We start from the raw sequence: 9,334 nt of genomic DNA, 5'->3' as shown, positions 1-9,334 counted from the left end.
TCTTTATGGTGCTCCTACAACCAGCTAAGTCTTTGCCCTGAAAAATGCTCTGCAATATCCTTCTGTCATAACCGCAACCCTATCCATTACGAATATTCGCTCTCCAATTCTGTGCTGTCTCGAACCTCCCTTATACGTGATCTTGGCGTCCTTTGGGATGATAAATTATCACTGAACGAACATTTAGAGTCGGTTGTCGCAAGTGCTTCTAGAACGCTGGGTCTTATATGTAGACTTACCAGAGATTTTCGTGATCCACTTTGCCTCAAGTCGCTTTATTGTTCTTTAGTTAGATCAACATTGGAATACGCTTCAGTGGTCGTTGGTCCAGTCCGTTCTGGATGGAGCTTAAGATTTGAAAAGGTCCAAAAGCGTTTCACTAGGTTCGCTTTTCGACGAATGGCTGGCCCCAATGCCGCTATGCCCAGCTACGAATCTCGCTGCAATTTGCTAGGTCTGGAATCCCTGGAAGTAAGACGCTCCCAAGCGCGCGTCCTTTTCATCGGACGCATGCTCAATGGGCTTATTGATGCTCCCACTCTCCTTGAGAAGATTGGCTTGTACGCACCCTCCAGAAATTTAAAGGCACGTAGCGCACTAAACATGGTTTCTCGTCACACCACATTTGGTTCCAACGAGCCTCTTCTCCTGTGTGTTCGCACTTTTAATACTAGCACAGATCCTCCCCACCCCCGTTTATAATCCTTTATAATCCTTTTCCCTTATACTCTTCCCTATCCTCTTCATTTTCTCATCATCTTTTATCCGACTATCATATCTAATATTATTTACTCTTCTTTTCTTACGTTTGTATTTTAATCTAATATCTGTTTTTCATGTGCTCAAAAGTTCGCTTTAGTTTTAGGAATTTAGATAGGTTAAGTTAGGGATTAGTTAGATTTAGGAATTGTGAAACCATCAGGCTGACAATTTGAATAAACTTGAAATGAAATGAAATGAAATGAAAAAATCATGAAGCACAGTGTATAGTGACTATAAAATATTTTATTTTAATGTGCCGAAATCTTTCTCCAGTTTTTGTGTCTCGACACACACACACACGCACACAGCGCGGGGAATGTGACCATTCACTCTATCATGCCGCGATCCCCCACCCCGCCCGGCGCTTTGGATGATGATGCGCTATATCAGCTGTGTCAAACTCATTTCCTCAGAGGGCCGCAAGTACAAATTTTCAGTGATTCGCGGGCCGCAAAGTTGAGAATGGAAAATATACCCCAATATTTATGTAAAATACTTTTTTACATTTTTATTGTTAAACAAATTGACTTTTTGTACTCCTCGCTTCTTATCTGGAATCGTTTGTTATGTACAAATTCGCGATGTTATTTTTATATGTGCTCTTTTTTATATGAGAAAAAAATTTAATGTACTTTCAATGTTATTATTAAAATAGGACTTTTTTCATTACTCGCGTTCTCTTACGGCAGTTCTGCTAGAAAATATCTGTCAAACACACTTTTTCACTGAAGTAGGAGAAGTCTAGCAGCCTGTAGTGAATCTTTGTCAAGCAATCCGAGTTATCCATCAATGGATGAATAACAACCATATTTGCTTGCAATTTTTTGACAGATCAAGAGAAAAATTGTAATAACACGTGTTTAAACATTATTTTTCGCTAATTTCCAAGTTCCAAGTGTTCTGGTGATATATTCATTTCTTATAACAAGAACCCGTATTTTACGAATAACTTTTTTTAAATTACGATAATTTTATCAGACGAAGAGTCGTGGTGTGTGATCCCATACAGATCGGCAAATCTGTTTGTGACACTTGAAGGGAGATGATTCGCGAATTGAGGAATTGAGGACTGTGTGAGCTAATCTAATAATAAGCTTTGTATTGCAAGGCTTCGGCATTTCGATTATTTTTATCCTTAATCTAAATCCTTTAGGCTTAAGCGTAATCATATCATTTTGGATTTGATTTTTGGGGAGGTTGGAAATTACATTAATTCGTCTTGCAGAATGTTGGGTACAAATAATTCCAACTTGGCTACAATCATTTTTATTGACATTTATGGTGGCATGTTTATGACAAAAAACAGAAGTGGCTCCAATCGAATATCAATGATGTAACATTCTAAGGTCGGAAAAAAATCGGAGCCGAATGAATCCTTTACTCGGCAGTCGAGATTGTCAAATTCGGTGGGACAACCGATGACTCCAACGGTTCCGAATGGCTCTAAACGGCTCTATAGGCTTCGGACGGCACCGAACGGAACTGTTGGTTTGATTTGGCCGGATTCGAAGTCGGAATAGCTATGATCGGAAATGGGTTTGAGCCGTGGATGCGATTCCGGCAATCAATCACTAGTTGTTGCAAAGTTTCCTAGTGTGTGTATCAAGTTATTTTCATTCCTTTTTCGTTTGTAGCCAGTTGACGCAGATCTATTTTTCCATACAGAATGTGCAATCGAGTGTGCACAAAATTATGCTAATATTCAGAATTTAATCGAAACATAATACCACTGAGTTTGCATTCGATTCCATGTTTCTTACGGGTCTCGATTGATATGTACGTTTGTATAGAATAAGTTTATGAGATGTTATGGGTACATTCATAGTTTCGAAAAATATACCAACAAAAGGATTGTTCTTCTTTGGAAAATTTAATACACTTTGACAAATAGTAATAACCGATTTATGGTTTGCAGTGCTTTTAGCAATTCTCAAAATACTCTCGCGGGCCGCATTCAGAATCGACCTTCGGGCCGCCAGTTTGACATACCTGCGCTATATGATAGCTGATGATAGCGGAAGGGGAGGGGGGGTTTGGTGGGGGGTGTGTGCTTGCATAGGCTTGCATGCTTTCGTAGGTGCGTTCTCGCGTGCGCGCGTTCGTAGGTGCCTTATCGCGAGCGTGTGTGTGTGTGTGTGTGTGTGTGTGTGTGTGTGTATGTGTGTGTGTGTGTTTGTGTGTGTGTGTGTGTGTGTGTGTGTGTGTGTGTGTGTGTGTGTGTGTGTGTGTGTGTGTGTGTGTGTGCTACTGTGTCCAAAAAGTAAGGTGACATTGGATGTAAAATTTAGCGCGCCAAAAGTAGCCCCATGTTTTTATTTTTCATTTGTCAATATGTATGTTTTTTACATATCTGCCAAATTTCAAGCCACTACATCATCCCGGCTAGGAGTGACAAATTGTTTTCGGAGCTGCGTCAAATACCAGTGTCGTCGGTCGGTCGGTGGATGGTCTCCCAGAACGGACGGTCGCCAAAGCCGGTCGAAAATCAATTTTTCGCAAAAATCGCAAAACCTAGCACCCAATTTTAGCTTGTTGAATAGCCAGAAGTCGTCTGGTGCCAAATCTTTCAAAATCCGGTGGTTGCGGAACAACATGGGTGCTAGTTTTAGAAAAAAAAGGTGATTCGAGTCTGGGGGGGGGGGGGGCGACTCAACACGTATTCGAAGAAACCTTACCGAATTACCAGTGAAACTCTAAACATGAATGCCTTTAAAATGAAGGCAGGTCCTTCACTGTTGGGCATTCTAGAAAGTACGTCGACAAATGATTCAGCCAAGGATCCGAAACTATTTCCATACACTAACACAATGGATCGATTAGATCACTATTTTAATTCCCATTATTACGTGTTTCGTCAGCGTCAAAAATTACGCACGATGAACCAAATCAAAGGTGAATCGGACTACCAATTCGTAAAACGAGTGATCGAATCTGGGAAATTATGTAATTACAAGGAGGAACAATTAATCGAAACAATTGTCGACGTGATACAGGTGCATGCTATTAACCCCAAAGTACGTATGGCAGGATGGAAAATTCTCAAAAAACGCGGAACAATAACAGACCTACTGGAAAAAGTTCGAACATGCGAAATAGAGAAATTTAACGAAAACGCTTTCGCTAGAGACCACAGACAAAATGAAACTACATTAGAGGTTTCCGCTGTGTCGCATAACACCAACGCAAAAATGTCACGTACAACGGAGTTTCAACGTGATTATCCCTCATACAAACAAAAACATTGGGGTATGCAGGAGAATAGAGGCTTTAGCAAAGGCGAATTTTCAAAATTCTCCACAAATCGTTCATTCGGTATTCGTCGCATCCTGTGTTGGAGATGTAGCAGCAATACACACCAGCCAGAAAACTGCTACGCAATAGATAAAAGATGCCGCCGCTGCAATGTCATAGGGCATATAGAACGTGCGTGCCATCCTGATCTCTTAAACAATAGCAAGCGCTATCCGACAGATGTTGGCGAACCGGCTGTACCTAATAAAATTCGGAAAATTGCTGCTATCACGGAAAGCGGTATTCCTGGAAAGTCGGATCACGAGCAAACAGCCGATGTATCGCAACAAGTGCTTCAAAATAATCCCATCGAGATCAATAATTTCGTGATGGAAAACAAATCTTTGCATAGCATTTGCCAAGAAAAAATCGATCTCGTGTTCATTACAGGTTACGTAGCGGGCTTCGCTATTAAATTTATGATTGATTCGGGTGCGGACAAGTCTCTAAAAACAGCACAATAAAGAATCTCAATCCACAAGTAATAGAAGGACTACTACGAGCAAGGGGACGATTAGCAAATATATGCTACCTCTCCGATGACGTGAAACAACCCATAATATTACCTAAGAGGCATCACGTGACAGAATTGATCATACAGCATTATCATGAACGCTACATGCATAAAAAAATGGAAGCAGTTATTGCGGCAATCCGGCAAAGGTTTTGGGTAATCGACCTTAGGGCCGTGGTAAGAAGCGTGATCAGCAAATGCCAGCGTTGCAAAAATGAACGCGCACGTCCCATTGCCCCGATGATGGCCCCCCTTCCAGAAAGCCGAGCCGCTGTGTTCAAAAAACCCTTCACCCATACAGGTGTAGATTACTTTGGACCCATGACAGTGTCAATCGGAAGAAGGGTAGAAAAAAGATGGGGAGCGATATTCACGTGTATGACAACGCGCGCTATACATTTAGAAATCGCTAAAGACTTAAGTACAAATTCCTTCATAATGTGCCTAAAAAATGTGCAGCATAGGCGTGGAAAGATTTGTCACATATACAGTGACAATGGTACAAACTTCGTTGGGGCAAACAGGCAAATAACTTCGGTCGGTCAGTTCCCAGGCCGTGATGACCTAATTATGCGGCGCTGTCATCAACAATCCGCATAAAGCAGACAATCTGCCTCCGTAATGGCCAGTGTGACGTCGTTAATAAAAAGCGAGAACAGCAGTGGTCCCAAGTTGCTGCCCTGAGGGACGCCAGATGAACTCTCGAAAACGTTAGAGGAGACACCATCGATTTGTACGTAGTAGCTACGTTCAGAGATATAGGACCTGAACCAATTCACCAGCGGAGTAGAGAGACCGATCCGGGCGAGCTTAGCCAACAGCAAGCGATGGTTCACACGATCATACGCAGCCTTAAGATCAGTGTATACTGCATCCATCTGAGCTCCGGAAGTAAAGGCTGCGTGGCAGTTGGAGACGAATTCCACCAGGTTTGTGGTAACATTGCGTCGAGGAAAGAAACCATGCTGGCGTGTAGAAATATAAGAACGACAGTGATACATTAGCGAGTTTTGTATGACGATCTCAAACACTTTGGCACAAGAAGGCAAGGTGGTTATACCGCGGTAGTTCTCAGCAGAGTTTTTATCCCCTTTTTTGTACACCGGAAACATCACAGAGGATTTCCAGGCCTTGGGTACAGTACTTTGTGCAAAAGAGAGTTGGTAGATTTGAGACAGAGGCTCTGCTAAAAATTCGCGGCATTTGGCAAGGATTGCCGTATGAATACCATCGGGTCCAGGGTTGTATGAGGTTTTGACCTGCTGCAGAGCACGTAGTACAGTATCTACCGAGATAATAATATCGCGTACATCAATGTCAACAACAACACAGGGCACATTATTTAAAGCTGCTTCTAATGATAAGCTTGCATCATCCGTAGTAAAGCAGTCCTTGAAACGATCAGCAAATAAGTTGCACATGCCTTCCTTACTGCTTGTGGAGACGTTGTTATATGTGAAAACATCGGGGAGCGAGCTGTTACCGCGTTTTGATTCAACATACCTCCAGAATCGTGTTGGGTGTCTGATGAGCGAGAATTTCACTCGAATGAGATAACGAGTATGAAGTTGTCTGTTATAGCTTCTATATACATTATGGGCAGCAATGAACCTTAATTTGGAGTGTTGTGTACCATTTGTACTGCAAAAGCGAAAGCATGACGCTTTGTTTTGCTTTAGACGGCGTAAACGTGCATCAGACCATGGTGGACTGCGACGCGGTGGCATTAGAGGACAGCAATCAGATATAAGCGCCAGTAGTGTTGTGTTAAATAGTTCCAATGCTGAGTTAACATCCGGATTACCTTCCAGGAAAGACCAGTCAGTAGATTGAAGCAGTTCAGCTAGACGGATAAAGTTAGTTCGCCTGTAGTTACGTGTGCCGGATTCACGGTTTGGTTAGGTAGAACGCCAGGAACGAGCTGTATTGCCAGCACCAGTTAAGTGTAGTTCAACAGGAGGATGATGAACATCAACGGCAACCATAGGGAAAGGTGACACCACCGGTGGGGCACAATAATGTAGGATCTCGTCAGAGACAATTATGAGATCGAGAATGTTATTCGATGCATTAGGTATAAAGTTGATCTGAGAAAGCCCATTACTATAGATGCAGTCAAGCAAAGAGCGGCAGTTGTCCGTAATTCGTGAATTCTCATAATTGATTCGCAGTGCAGGAACGTTAGAATCATCGGTGTTCCAGGAAAGATTGGGGAAGTTAAAGTCCCCGAATAGGAGAAACGTATCGGTGGTTGCACAAGCAATATTATCTATGGTGGAGCAGATAGTTTGCATGGTAGTAGTGTTGTTTACTAAATCTGGAGGAATGTACACTACACCCGTGATAAAAGTACGTTTATTACCATAAACTCTTACCCAGAGTTGCTCAACGGTATCCTGTGCAGGACAAAGTATTATACGTAGTATACGTAGGTGTGAAGCAACGGCAATCAGAACCCCGCCACCGATTGATTTTTTACTATTTTTGCTGCTGCGGTCTGTTCTATACACTGTATAATTATCCGGGAACAATTCCGAGGAATCAATCGTTGAATCCAACCATGTTTCAGTCAGGATAATAACGTCATAGTGGGTTGTAGAAACATAGTCAAATACTTGATTGCCTTTAGATTTCAATCCTCTAACGTTTTGGTACAGGAACAATAATTCGTCAGTATTATTACGGCAGGCGACCCCTGTAGGATTGACATGATAGCCGTGCGATTGTGTGAGTGTAGTGTCCGTTCTTTGGCGATGGTTTGTTTTGATTTCACGATCATTAAGTTGCGTGCGCCTTTCGTCAAGCACTGCCTCAGTGGAAAAAATATTGTTTGTTGTAGGAAAAACAATCGTCTGGTAAGTGCAGTTATTATTTACTAACGTTGTTTCAGCGCCGGTGTTCTTCGTTTCTTGAGACGTGTCAGGATGATTTGTGTGGTTGTAAGTGTGCGCGATGTGCGTGGACTGAATACCGGTGAATATTAGTGGGTTTGCGGTGTTGGTGATGTGCGTGGAGTGTGTGCCGATAAAATTGTGTGATCCAGCAGTGGCGGTGAGCGAATATTTAGCACCGTAGGCAAAGTTGTGGGGGTGGAGAGACCCATTGGCGGTTGTATACGAAAATTTGCACTCGGCTGTTGAGTTCGGTAGTCAATGAATTCACGTACTGATAGGCCAAGAGGCCAGGTGTCAGGGGAAAGAGCCTTGTCACGTAGTGATAAAGGCACTAACACTTTAAACGACAGGAATGAGAGTGTAGCCGTATTTGTACCCTGGCGAATAAGACAGTATGCTGTAGCATCGTCAATGGATAAAGCTTGTTTGACCATTTGTACAATTTGGTCACTGGTTGTATCGGGAGAGAGCAGGGAAATATACAACGCGCATTTTTGCACCGCGGAATGAGCGGGAACTATTTTGATAGGAAAAGCTGCTATATCCTTTTTTGTGCCAGTTATCACAGGTGGTGCATGAGTTTTGCGTTGAACATCGTCAATTCGCTTCGTATTTTTGTTTTGGCTATTTCTTTGATTGCTCGTAGCACCGAATGTAAACAATGCGTGATTGTCCTTGATGACATCGGAAAACAAACGTTTGGATGGATTTATGCGACGAATTTTTGTGGGAGGGTGACTGCTACGTGGAGTTTTTAGGTCAAGTTGGCTCATCCGTGCAAACCCAGTTTTAATTTCGTTAGTCAATGGCTCCATAACGGTCTTGATGCTTTCGGCTACTGTCGTTATAGCCGCCTGGAATCCAGATTGCATGGCTGCGTCTTTTACGAACTTGGTGCGCGGATTCATGAAGACGTTGTTGCAGCCAATACAGCACCAGTGTAATTGTTTATATTCCGAAATGCGCAGGAACAGATCAGCGGGAACCGAAGTGCAGCGCTGATGAAATGGAGAGTCGCACAGGCAGCAGCTGATAGATACCTCCGCAATTTCCATAGTGCAGGCGTTGCAAATACGGGCCATTCTACGGGAAACGGTGCAGGTTGTCGTTGCAGCAACAAGAGCGATGGCGGTCAGGACGCGTGAACTCAGACGCGATCCGAAATGCGAAATATGCGCGAGTTTTTGGGTCACAGAGATAAACGCACTAATGCACGATATACGAACGGTGTTCTAAAATACTGTGATTATACAGAAACCGAAAAATAGTGTGATAAACAGCGCGATTTTCAAGAAAATATACTGAGCGATATGCGAAAGCGACTTTTACGTTAAACGTCAAACGTCAAAATTGACGTTACCACGATAAGTGCATTGGGCTTTCAACCCCGCTCCTGCGTGATTTTAAGAAGTCACAAAATTTATTCTGGGCTTGTGCGGATTGTGCTCAGCGTTTGCTGGCCGTTGACACTTTACGCTTCTCGCACGGCCTTTCTCGTGATGCTGCCTACCTGTTGGAATCGTTTTCCGCAGTCCGATTTCCGCGATACCTCACGTTCTGTGCAGGCAACATCAGCTGGCTTGCGACTTGAACTTTCCTTTTCACTGAATTGTTTTAGAAACGAGATAGCTTTGATGAAACAGGAATCAGCATCATCAATTCGTTCCGTGAAAGATTTCATCGACTCACTTACTGCTTCTCACTCAATGGAATGCAACTACTCACAGGCTCCACTACTCACAACGCTTGATGAAGTTAAGCATGGCATCAAGCAAGGTGTTATAAATGACAAGGTGAAGTTGTTCAGAGCAAAATGACATTTCTCGACTTGACATTTCTCCACCGTGGGCTCTGGTATAAAAATCCCGGAGGG

The sequence above is a fragment of the Anopheles gambiae genome, chromosome 2, assembly GCF_943734735.2.
Source record: "Anopheles gambiae chromosome 2, idAnoGambNW_F1_1, whole genome shotgun sequence".
Classification (NCBI taxonomy): Eukaryota; Metazoa; Arthropoda; class Insecta; order Diptera; family Culicidae; genus Anopheles; species Anopheles gambiae.
This window is presented reverse-complemented; position numbering follows the sequence as displayed.